The sequence below is a fragment of the Theropithecus gelada genome, chromosome 7b, assembly GCF_003255815.1.
Source record: "Theropithecus gelada isolate Dixy chromosome 7b, Tgel_1.0, whole genome shotgun sequence".
Classification (NCBI taxonomy): Eukaryota; Metazoa; Chordata; class Mammalia; order Primates; family Cercopithecidae; genus Theropithecus; species Theropithecus gelada.
This window is the reverse complement of record NC_037675.1, coordinates 97,908,616-97,922,065: the sequence shown is the minus strand read 5'-3', so window position 1 is coordinate 97,922,065 and position 13,450 is coordinate 97,908,616. Positions and strand designations below refer to the sequence as shown.

General features: G+C 42.4%; 1 protein-coding gene and 1 pseudogene across 5 annotated transcripts in view; one reads left to right on the top strand and one right to left on the bottom strand.

Moving 5' to 3' along the window:
• AK7 (adenylate kinase 7) overlaps positions 1–13,450 on the bottom strand; it is a 96,767-nt gene that overhangs the window by 51,604 nt on the left and 31,713 nt on the right. The gene's annotated exons all lie outside the window — the stretch shown is intronic.
• LOC112629124 lies at positions 11,952–13,306 on the top strand (annotated as a pseudogene).

Genomic DNA, 13,450 nt, shown 5'->3' with positions numbered 1-13,450 from the left:
ACTCTTTAGGTTATTTAAAAACCTACAGTTCAGTTATTACTGACTATAGTCACCCTGTTGTGCTATCAAATAGTAGGTCTTATTCATTCTTTCTAACTTTTTTTGTACTCATTCACTATCCCTCCTTCCCCTCACCCCCTAGTACCCTTGGCCTCTACTCTCTGCCTCAATATTTAACCAGATAAGCTCAAAATACCATCTTTATTATTGATATGAGCTCTACTGGCGGCCATGCCTTAGGTAAGCCATGATGATGAGCTTCCTAACCCTGAATTCAGAATAAGATGAACTTTTCCAACCAGTCCCAGGCAACACTGGACAACGAGGGACTTCTCCACATGGCGGCCTGTTGCTGTAAGTCTCAGGGCATGAGGAAGGTGAAATGCACAGTAGCCACCATCCGTGGAGTCCCAGAGAGAAGGGAAGGAGGAGGGGCCAAGCTCACATGACCAGGACCTCCCCAAACCCACCAATCAGAAAACTCGCTTGAGCTTCTTCAGGTGAACAGGGGATGGTGCAAGAAGATAGGAGTTTTTTGTTTGTTTGTTTGTTTGTTTTGAGACAGAGTTTCACTTGTTACCCAGGCTGGAGTGCAGTGGCATAATCTAGGCTCACCGCAACCTTGGCCTCCTGGGTTCAACTGATTCTCCTGCCTCAGCCTCCCAAGTAGCTGGGATTACAGGCGAGAACCACCATGCCCAGGTAATTTTTGTACTTTTAATAGAGACAGGGTTTCACCATGTTGGCCAGGCTGGTCTTGAACTCCTGACCTCAAGTGAACCGCCTGCCTCGGCCTCCCAAAGTGCTGGGATTACAGGCATGAGCCACCATGCCCAGCCTATAGGAGTTTTTAGGAAGAATGTTACTCAGGCTCTTGTGGGAAGATAGTAATCCCACTTCACAAATATTAGGCCTGAGAAGGGGGACATAACCACAAACACGATAGAGATTTTAAAAATTATAAGAGAGACTTATGGAAAACTTTCTGCCAACTAATTTGAAAATTTAGCCTAAAGGGCTCATTTCTTGCCCCCAAACTCCTGCTAACTGCCTTCCCACAGTCCAGGACAGTTTTCCAACCAAAGTCTACCAAACAGTCAAAGGATAAGCCCAGAGGCAGAGCAAGATGGTGGGATAGAAATCTCCCCCGCAAGGACAATAACTATCTACACAAAGAAAAGCTTCATAAGAACCAAAAATCAGGTGAGCCCTCATAGTACCTATTTTAACTTCATATTGCTGAAAGAAGCACTGAAGAACCAGAAAAAACAGTTTGGAATCGCCAAAGCCCCCCCCCCGCCCGCCAGCAGGAGAGCATCTCTGGGCGCTGCAGGAGGGAGAACACAGCATTGAGAGGCATTGAACTCAGCACTGTCCTGTTAGAGCAAAAAGGAAAACCAGACCAAACGCAGCTGACACCAGCCCAGCCCACGGAAGGAACATTTAAACCAGTCTGAGTCAGAGAGGACTCTCCGGTATCAGTGGTCAGAACTTAAGTGCCTCCAAACCTCTCCACCGAGGGCTATAGCGCTCTGTGTCTCCAAGCAAACTTGAAAGACAGTCCAGGCCCTAAGGACTGCAACTCTAGGTGAGTTCCAGTGCTGAGCGAGGCCCAATGACAGTGGACTGGGGAGGGCACACAACATACCGAGACACCACCTGGGGCAGCCAAGGGAGAGCTGGCACCACCTCTCCTCTAACGCCAGGCTGCACAGCTCGCGGCTCCAAAGAGACCCCTTCCTTCCACTTGAGGAGCAGAGAGGGAAGAGTTGGGGAACTTTGTCTTGCATCTAGGACACCAGCTCAGTCACAGCAGGAAAGGGCACCTGTGAGTAGGGAGGCCCTCATTCGAGGCCCTAACTCCCAAGTGACATTTCTAGACACAACCTGGGCCAGAAGGGAACCTGCTGCCCTGAAGGAAAGGACCTAGTCTCGGCAGCATTCATCACCTGCTAACTGGAGAGCCCTTGGGCCCTGAATAACCAGCAGTGATACCCAGGTACTATGTCGAGGGCCTTGGATGAGACTTACTGGCTTCAGGTGACATTCAGCACATTCCCAGCTGTGGTGACTACAGGGCAAAACTCCTTCTGCTTGAGAAAAGCAGAGGGAACATAAAGGGGACTTTGTCTTGCACCTTAGGTGCCAGCATGGCGAAAGTTGAGTAGAGCACCAAGCAGGCTCTTGGGGTCCCTGCCATGACCTGACTCTTGAATGGCATTTCTGGACCTGCCCTGGGCCAGAGGGGAGCCCATTTTCCTGAAGGGTGAGTCCCATCTGAAGGGTGAGTCCCAGGCCAGGCAGCAGTCAAGACCAGCTGACTTAAGAGACCTTGGACCCTAAGGGAACATCAGCACTAGTCTGTCAGTACTCCTTGTGGCCTGGGGTGGCTACTGGGTGAGGCTCCTCTGTCTTTGGAAAGAAGAGGGAAGACTGGGAAGGACTATGTCTTGTGATTTGAGTGCTAGCTCAGCCACAGTATAATAGAACACCAGGTAGACTTAGTTTATCACTAAGGTTTATCACTCTAGTCCCTGACTGGCAGATGGCACTTCTTGACCCACCTGGGGCCTGGGGGACCTTGCCACCCTGAAGGGAAGGACACAGGCCTGGCTGGTTATGTGACCTGCTGATTGTGGAGCCCCAGAGCCCTGAGTGAACAAAAGCAGTAACCAAGGAGTGGTTACAGCAGGCCTTGGGCAAGATCCAGTGCTGTGCTGGCTTCAGGTCTGACCCAGCACAGTCATAGTGGTGGTGCCTACAGGGGTGCTTGTGTCACTCCACCCCCAGCTTTAGGTGGCTTATAACAGAGAGAGAGAGAGAGAGAGAGAGAGAGACTCTGTATATTTAGGAGAATGTAAGGGAAGAGAACAAGAGTCTGCCTGGTAATCCAGAGAATTCTTCCAGATTTAGTCTAAGACTATCAAGGTACTACCTCTATGAGTCTGCAGGAACTGCAGCATCACTGGGCTTGGGGTGCCCCCTAAAGCAGATACAACATAGATCATAACACCCAAGTCCTTTCAAATATCTGGAATGCCTTCCCAAGAGGGACAGGTACAAACAAGCCCAGAGAGTAAAGACAACAATAAATACCCAACTCTTCAATGCCTAGACACCGAAGTACATCAGCTAGCATCAACACAACCCAGGAAAGCATGACCTCACCAAATGAACTAAATAAGGCACCAGGGATCAATCCTGGCAAAAGAGAGATATGTGACGTTTCAGACAGAGAATTCAAAATTAGCTGTATTGAGGAAAGTCAAAGAAAATCAAGAAAACACAGAGAAGGAATTCAGAATTCCATCAGATGAATTTAACAAAGAGATTGAAATAATTTTTAAAAATCAAGCAGAAACTTTGGAACTGAAAAATGCAATTGCCATACTGAAGAATGAATCAGAGTCCTTTAATAGCAAAATTGATCAAAGAAGAAAGAGTGAGCTTGAAAACCCCCTATTAAAAAATATAGTCAGAGGAAAAAACCAGAGTGCTTCTTCTCCTCCAAAGGATCGCAGCTCCTCACCAGCAACGGAACAAAGCTGGATGGAGAATGACTTTGATGAGCTGACAGAAGTAGGCTTCAGAAGGTTGGTAATAACAAACTTCTGCAAGCTAAAGGTGGATGTTCAAACCCATTGCAAAGAAGCTAAAAACCTTGAAAAAAGATTAGACGAATGGCAACTAGAATAAACGGTGTAGAAAAGACCTTAAATGACCTGAAGGAGTTAAAAACCATGGCATGAGAACTACGTGATGCATGCACAAGATTTAGTAGACCATTCCATCAACTGGAAGAAAGGGTATCAGTGATTGAAGGTCAAATTAATGAAATGAAGCGAGAAGAGAAGTTTAGAGAAAAAAGAGTAAAAAGAAATGAACAAAGCCTCCACGAGATATTGGACTATGTGAAAAGACCAAATCTACATTTGACTGGTGTACCTGAAAGTGACGGGCAGAATGGAACCAAACTGGAAAACACCTTTCAGGATATTATCCAGGAGAACTTCCCCAACCTAGCAAGGCAGGACAACATTCAAATTCAGGAAATACAGAGAACACCGCAAAGATACTCCTTGAGAAGAGCAACTCCAAGGCAGATAATTGTCAAATTCACCAAGGTTGAAATGAAGGAAAAAATGTTAAGGGCAGCCAGAGACAAAGGTCAAGTTACCCACAAAGGGAAGCCCATCAGACTAGCAGCGGACCTCTCGGCAGAAACTCTACAAGCCAGAAGAGAGTGGGGGCCAATATTCAACATTCTTAAAGAAAAGAATTTTCAACCCAGAATTTCATATCCAGCCAAACTAAGCTTCATAACTGAAGGATAAATAAAATCCTTTACAGACAAGCAAATGTTGAGAGATTTTGTCACCACCAGGCCTTCCTTACAAGAGCACTAAACGAGGAAGCACTAAATGAGGAAAGCACTAAATGAGGAAAGGAACAACCAGTATCAGCCACTGCAAAAGCATGCCAAATTGTAAAGACCATGGATGCTAGGAAGAAACCGCATGAACTAACAGGCAAAATAACCAGCTAACATCATAATGACAGGATCAAATTCACATATAACAATATTAACCTTAAATGTAAATGGGCTAAATGCCCCAATTAAAAGACATAGACTGGCAAATTGGATAAAGAGTCAAGACCCATCAGTGTGCTGTATTCAGGAGGCCCATCTCACATGCAGAGATACACATAGGCTCAAAATAAAGGGATGGAGGAAGATCTACCAAGCAAATGGAAAACAAAAAAAAGCAGGGGTTGCAATCTTGGTGAGAGAGGGAATGCCCTCTCTCACCACTCCTATTCAACGTAGTGTTAGAAGTTCTGGCCAGGGCAATCAGGCAAGAGAAAGAAATAAAGGGTATTCAATTAGCAAAAGAGGAGGTCAAATTGTCCTGATAAAACAGACTTTAAACCAACAAACATCAAAAGAGACAAAGAAGGCCATTACGTAATGGTAAAGGGATCAATTCAACAAAAAGAGCTAACTGTCCTGAATATATATGCACCCAATACAGGAGCACCCAGATTCATAAAGCAAGTCCTTAGACACCTACAAAGAGGCTTAGACTCCCACACAATAATAATGGGAGACTTTAACACCCCACTGTCAATATTAGACAGATCAATGAGACAGAAGGTTAACAAGGATATCCAGGACTTGAACTCAGCTCTGCACCAAGCAGACCTAACAGACATCTACAGAACTCTCCACCCCAAATCAACAGAATATACATTCTTCCCAGCACAACATTGCACTTATTCCAAAATTGACCACACAGTTGGAAGTAAAGCACTCCTCAGCAAATGTAAAAGAACAGAAATCACAACAAACTGTCTCTCAGACCACAGTGCAATCGAATTAGAATGCAGGATTAAGAAACTCACTCAAAACTGCTCAACTACATGGAAACTGAACAACCTGCTCTTGAATGACTACTGGGTAAATAACGAAATTAAAGCATAAATAAAGATGTTCTTTGAAACCAATGAGAACAAAGACACAACCTACCAGAATCTCTGGGACACATTTAAAGCAGTGTGTTAGATGGAAATTTATAGCACTAAATGCCCACAAGAGAAAGCAGGAAAGATCTAAAATTGACACGCTAACATCACAGTTAAAAGAACTAGAGAAGCAAGAGCAAACAAATTCAAAAGCTAGAAGAAGGCAAGAAATAACTAAGATTAGAGCAGAACTGAAGGAGATAGAGAAACAAAAAACCCTTCAGAGCTGGTTTTTTGAAAAGATAAACAAAACAGACCACTAGCAAGACTAATAAAGAAGAAAAGAGAGAAGAATCAAATAGATGCAATAAAAATGACAAAAGGGATATCACCACCGATCCCACAGAAATACAAACTACCATCAGAGAATACTATAAACACTTCTATGCAAATAAACTAGAAAATCTAGAAGACATGGATAAATTCCTGGACACATACACCCTCCCAAGACTAAAGCAGGAAGACGTTGAATCACTGAATAGACCAATAACAGGCTCTGAAATTGAGGCAATAATTAATAGCCTACCAACCAAAAAAAGTCCAGGACCAGATGGATTCACAGCCGAATTCTACCAGAGGTACAAAGAGGAGCTGGAACCATTCCTTCTGAAACTATTTCAAACAATAGAAAAAGAGGGAATCCTCCCTAACTCATTTTATGAGGCCAGCATCATCCTGATAACAAAGCTTGGCAGAGACACGACAAAAAAAGACAATTTTAGACCAATATTCCTGACGAACATCAATGCGAAAATCCTCGATAAAATACTGGCAAACTGAATCCAGCAGCACTTCAAAAAGCTTATCCACCAAGATCAAGTTGGCTTCATCCCTGGGATGCAAGACTGGGGTTCAACATATGCAAATCAATAAATGTAATCCATCACATAAACAGAACCAAAGACAAAAACCACATGATTATCTCAATAGATGCAGAAAAGGCCTTCAACAAAATTCAACAGCCCTTCATGCTAAAAACTCTCAATAAACTAGGTATTGATGGGACGTATCTCAAAATAATAAGAGCTATTTATGACAAAGCCACTGCCAATATCATACTGAATGGGCAAAAACTGGAAGTATTCCCTTTGAAAACTGGCACAAGACAGGGATGCCCTCTCTCACCACTCCTATTCAACGTAGTGTTGGAAGTTCTGGCCAGGGCAATCAGGCAAGAGAAAGAAATAAAGGGTATTCAATTAGGAAAAGAGGAAGTCAAATTGTCCCTGTTTGCAAATGACATGATTGCATATTTAGAAAACTCCATTGTCTCAGCCCAAAATCTCCTTAAGCTGATAAGCAACTTCAGCAAAGTCTCAGGATACAAAATCAATATGCAAAAATCACAAGCATTCCTATACACCAATAAAAGACAAAGAGAGAGCCAAATCATGAGTGAACTTCCATTCACACTTGATTCAAAGAGAATAAAATACCTAGGAATGCAACTTACAAGGGATGTGAAGGACCTCTTCAAGGAGAACTACAAACCACTGCTCAACGAAATAAAAGAGGACACAAACAAATGCAAGAACTTTCCATGCTCATGGACAGGAAGAATCAATATCATGAAAATGGCCATACTGCCCAAGGTAATTTATAGATTCAATGCTATCCCCATCAAGCTACCAATAACTTTCTTCACAGAATTGGAAAAAACTACTTTAAAGTTCATATGGAACCAAAAAAGAGCCTGCATTGCCAAGACAATCCTAAGCAAAAAGAACAAAGCTGGAGGCATCAGGCTACCTGACTTCAAACTATACAACAAGGCTGCAGTAACCAAAACAGCACGGTACTGGTACCAAAACAGACATATAGACCAATGGAACAGAACAGAGGCCTCAGAAATAACACCACACATCCACAACCATCTGATCTTTGACAAACCTGACAAAAACAAGAAATGGGGAAAGGATTCCCTATTTAATAAATGGTGCTGGGAAAACTGGCTAGCCATATGTGGAAAGCTGAAACTGGATCCTTTCCTTACACCTTATACAAAAATTAATTCAAGATGGATTAAAGACTTAAATGTTAGACCTAAAACCGTAAAAACCCCAGAAGAAAACCTAGGCAGTATCATCCAGGACATAGGCATGGGCAAGGACTTCTTGACTAAAACACCAAAAGCAATGGCAATAAAAGCCAAAATAGACAAATGGGATCTAATTAAACTAAAGAGCTTCTGCATAGCAAAAGAAACTGCCATCAGAGTGAACAGGCAACCTATGGAATGGGAGAAAATTTTTACAATCTACCCATCTGACAAAGTGCTAATACCCAGAATCTACAAAGAATTTAAACAAATTTACAAGAAAAAAAAAAACCATCAAAAAGTGAGCAACCCCATCAAAAAGTGAGCAAACAACCCCATCAAAAAGTGAGCAAAAGATATGAACAGACACTTTACAAAAGAAGATATTTATCCAGCCAACAGACACATGAAAAAATGCTCATCATCACTGGTCATCAGAGAAACGCAAATCAAAATCACAATGAGATACCATCTCACGCCAGTTAGAATGGTATCATTAAAGAGTCAGGAAACAACAGGTGCTGGAGAGGATGTGGAGAAATAGGGATGCTTTTACACTGTTGGTGGGAGTGTGAATGAGTTCAACCATTGTGGAAGACAGTGTGGTGATTCCTCAGGATCTAGAAGTAGAAATACCATTTGACCCAGTGATCCCATTACTGGGTATATACCCAAAGGATTATAAATCATGCTACTATAAGGACACATGCACACGTATGTTTATTGCAGCACTATTCACAATAGCAAAGACTTGGAACCAACCCAAATGTCCATCAATGATAGACTGAATTAAGAAAATGTGGCACATATACACCATGGAATACTATGCAGCCATTAAAAAGGATGAGTTTATGTCCTTTGTAGGGACATGGATGAAGGTGCAAACCACCATTCTGAGCAAACTATCACAAGGACAGAAAACCAAACACCACATTTTCTCACTCACAGGTGGGAATTGAACAATGAGATCACTTGGACACAGGGTAGGGAACATCACACACTGGGGCCTGTCATGGGGTGGGGGGATGGGAGAAGGATAGCATTAGGAGAAATACCTAATGTAAATGACGAATTAATGAGTGCAGCAAACCACCATGGCACATGTATACCTATGTAACAAACCTGCACGTTATGCACAGGTACCCTAGAACTTAAAGTATGTGTGTTTGTGTGTATATATATATATATAAAAAGTAAACAGGTTTTCAAAGCTCTCTACATGCAAACTTATACAATTATCCCTTTAATTTTTATCTTCATATATATATACATGATCTACTTGTTTCTGAGTATAAATAAAACTATATATTCTTGACAAAAAATATATATATATGTATATAGTCAGAGGAGACGAAAGAAAAACGATGAAACATGCCTATAGGATCTAGAAAATAGCCTCAAAAGGGCACCTCTAAGAGTTATTGGCCTTAAAGAGGAAGTCAAGTAAGAGATAGGTATAGACAGTTTATTCAATGGGATAATAGCAGAGAACTTCTCAAACCTAGAGAAAAATATCAACATCCAAGTACAAGAAGGTTACAGAACACTAAGCAGATTTGACTCAAACAACATGATATGGCTTGGGTCTGTGTTCCTGCCCAAATCTCATGTCAAATTGTAATCCCCAATGTTGGAAGAGGGGCCTTGTGGGAGGTGATTGGCTTATGGGGTCAGATTTACCCCTTGCTGTTCTTGTAATAGTGAGTGAGTTCTCATGAGATCTGGTTGTTTATAAAAGTATGTAGCAGCTGCCGCTTCACTCTCTCTTCCTCCTTCTCAGGCCATGTAAGATGTGTCTGCTTCCCCTTTGTCTTCTGCCATGATTGTGAGTTTCCTGAGGCCTCCCCAAATATGCTTCCTGTACAGCCTGTGGAACTGTGCTGTGAGTCAAGTTTTTTTTTTTTTTTTTTTGAGATGGAGTTTCGCTCTTGTTGCCCAGACTGGAGTGCAATGGCATGATCTCAGCTCACTGCAATCTCTGTATCCCGGGTTCAAGTGATTCTCCTGCCTCAGCCTCCTGAGTAGCTGGGATTACAGGCATGCACTACCACGCCCAGCTAATTCTGTATTTTTAGTAGAGATGGGGTTTCTTCATGTTAGCCAAGCTGGTCTTGAACTCCCAACCTCAGGTGATCTGCCCACCTCCACCTCCCAAAGTGCTGGGATTAGAGGCATGAGCCACCACACCCAGCCTAAACCTCTTTTCTTTATAAATTACCCAGTCTCAGTTAGTTCTTTATAGCAGTACAAGAATGGACTAATACAGAAGACAACCTATAGGCATATAATAATCAAACTCACAAAGGTAAAGGATTAAAAAAGGATCCAAAAAGCAGCAAAAGAAAAGAAACAAATAACATACAATGGAGCTCTAATACACCTAGCAGCAGATTTTTCCGTGGAAAACCTTACATGCCAGGAGAGAGTGGCATGACATATTGCAAAGTACTGAAGGAAAAAAACTTTCACTTAGAGTAGTATATCTGGTGAAAATCTCCTTCAAGCATGGAGGAGAAATACTTTCCCAGACAAACAAAAGCTGAAGGATTTCATCAATAGCAGACCTGTCCTACAAGAAACACTAAAAGGAGTACTTCGGTCAGAAAGAAAAAGACATTAATGAACAATAAATAATCACCTGAAGGTATAAAACTCACTGGTAATAGGAAGCACACAGAAAAACCCAAAATATTACAACACTTTACCGGTGGTGTGTAAACTATCTCATTCTAAGTAGGAAGACTGAACAATGAACCAATCAAAAATAATAACTACAACAACTTTTTATGACACAGTACAATAAGATATAAATACAAACATCAAAAAGTTAAAAAATTGGGGGATAGAAGTAAGGCACAGAGTTTTTAATTAGTTTTCTTTTTGCTTGTTTCTTTACACCAATAGCCTTCAGTTGTTATCAGATTAAAATAATGCATTATAAGATAGTATTTGCAAGCCTCATTGTAACCTCAAAAAAAAAAAAAAAAACTTACAATGGATGCACAAAAAATAAAAAGCAAGAAACTAGGCCAGTGCAGTGGCTCACGCCTGTAATCCCAGCACTTTGGGAGGCCAAGGAGGGTGGATCACGAGGTCAGGAGATCAAGACCATCCTGGCTAACACGGTGAAACCCTGTCTCTACTAAAAATACAAAAAATTAGCCAGGCGTGGTGGTGGGTGCCTGCAGTCCCAGCTACTCAGGAGACTGAGGCAGGAGAATGGTATGAACCCAGGAGGTGGAGCTTGCAGTGAGCAGAAATTGTACCACTGCACTCCAGCCTGAGTGACAGAGTGAGACTCTGTCTCAAAAAAAAAAAAAAAAAAAGCAAGAAACTAATTAAATCATATCACCAGAGAAAATCACCATCCCTAGAGCAAGATAGGAAGGAAAGAAAGAAGAGGAAGATAAGACAATAAAACAACTAGAAAACATATAACAAAATGGCAGGAGTAAGTCCTTATCAATAATAACATTGAATGTAAGTGGACTAAATTCCCTAATCAAAAGACATAGACTGGCTGAATTGATGAAAAAAACAAGACGCATTGATCTGTTGCCTACAAGAAACACACTTTACTTGTAAAGACACACATAGACTGAAAATAAAGGGATGGAAAAAGATATTCCATGCCAATGGAAACCAAAAAAGAGCAGGAGTTGCTATACTTATATCAGACAAAACAGTTTTCAAGACAAACTATGGCCAGGCATGGTGGCTCATGCCTGTAATCCCAGCACTTTGGGAGGCCGAGGCGGGTGGATCACCTGAGGTTAGGAGTTCAAGACCAGCCTGGCCAACATGGTGAAACTCTGTCTCTACTAAAAATACAAAAATTAGCCAGGTGTGGCAGCAGGCACCTGTAATCCCAGTTACTCAGGAGGCTGAGGCAGGAGAGTCATTTGAACCGGGTAGGCAGAGGTTGCAGTGAGCAGAGATCACACCACTGCACTCCAGCCTGGGTGACAGAGTGAGACTGTGTTTAAAAAAAAAAAAAAAAAAAAAAAAAATTCAATGCAACTCATTAAAAGAGGAACGCAATTTTGGTATCAGGCAATTCAGGACTATTTTTGCAACTTGTATAATTATTAGGGTCTCCTCTTTGCCTCAAAATACTGAATCGAAGTCCACCTTTTGTGTATGTAATCTTGTAAATGAATGTGCTGACTGAGGATGTGATAGCAGTAGATAAACACTTGACAACCAGCCTCTGGGGTGCATAGACTGTGTCTGCTTTATTGAAGGCTGTGAGGACAGCTCCTCATCACAGTGCCTGGTCCGTAACCGGATCTAACTGGACATTTGTTAATGAATGTGTTAAATGATGATTTCCAAGGGTCTATCTCCCAGATGAAGACATTAGCATCACTGATCAAAAAGGATCATTGGGATGACCAAATTGGCTGAATCAATCTTATTAATGGTATAGAAAAGAGTGATTAAGAAAGTTGGGGATAAAAAGGATAGATTTTGACAATGAAAATTTGATTTTATTATTTAAATGACAAGTGTAAGGTTTTGTAATAAAAAAGATATTAAGTTGATCATACTTCTCATTTTAGACTGTTATTCACTTAAATCAGCTTTATATGTGTGAGAATACATTTTCAACCTGTAAATTAAACATAAATGATCAAGAAATCATGGATTCTAATAAAATAATAGTTATGGAATTTAGAACTGGAATAAATTTAAATCCAATCTAGCCCCTTTACTTATTGTACGCTCAAAAGTGTAATAACTAGGTTAAGGTCATATGGTTATATAAATAAAAAGGGCTAGAATCCCTAATTTCCTGTTGTTTCTTTAAATGTTTTATGCTCACAGTGTTTTATTGGTAAAGTGCTTTTTATAGTAGGACAGAAGTTCCTATTGTAATATTCTCAGAGACCACTAGGTGTCATCTTAGAACTATTATTAGAGTTCACTTAGCGCTGGTCTTCCACTAATGGGAACAATGTAATGGCACTTTCAGAGGGTTTGGGGTTTTCTCCAAGTTAAATGAGGATGATAGTACCTACCTCACAGAATTTTGGGAATCGTATATGAGACTCTTGAAGATGACATGAGATACCATGAGTAAAACACTGAGAACTCATGAGCTACCATGAGTAAAACACAGACGACATGAGATACAATGGAAGACACTGAGAACACTGAAGAACGCCCTCCGTAATTTTTCAGCTGGCGGTGACTCCCGTGTCGCCGCTGTCGGGGGTGGACCTCAGCCAGCGGTCCGGGCCCTGGAGCCTTCAGCAAGTGGACGAGCAGCCGCAGCACCCGCTGCATGTCACCTGCACGGGGTGGCGGTGGATGAACGGGGCACAGTGCTGACCCCACCCAGGTGAAGAACAGACCCACCAGCATTTTGTGGGTTGTTCTTGATTCAGGGAAACTCTACACCTGGGTCTTGACAGGCCCGGATGCTCCCAGCAGGAAGGATCCCCAGTACAGGGAATGGCGTCATTTCCTGGTGGTCCACCTGAAAGGCAGTGACATCAGCAGCGGCACAGTCCTCTCCAGATTATGTGGGCTCGGGACCTCCAGGGGGCACAGGCCGCTGAAGTGTGACGAGCCCACCCTCAGCAACCGATCCGGAGACCACCGTGGCAAATTCAAGGTGTCCTCCCTCCGTAAAGAGTACGCGCTCCGGACTGCACGTGTTACCAGGCCGAGTGGAACGACTATGTGCTCAAACTGTACCAGCAGCTTGTCTGGGAAGTAGGAGGTAGCTCGGGGACCTGAACCGTCCCGGAGGCCCCTAGCTATGTTCTCCAGGTCGTGGTGCATGTTCAATAGCTTTCTCCTCTTCCTGCTCCCCTTTGGACAGACAAGACCCCAGCACTGAGATGGTGGCTCAGGGCGACTTTTCCCGCTGCCTGGCCTTTA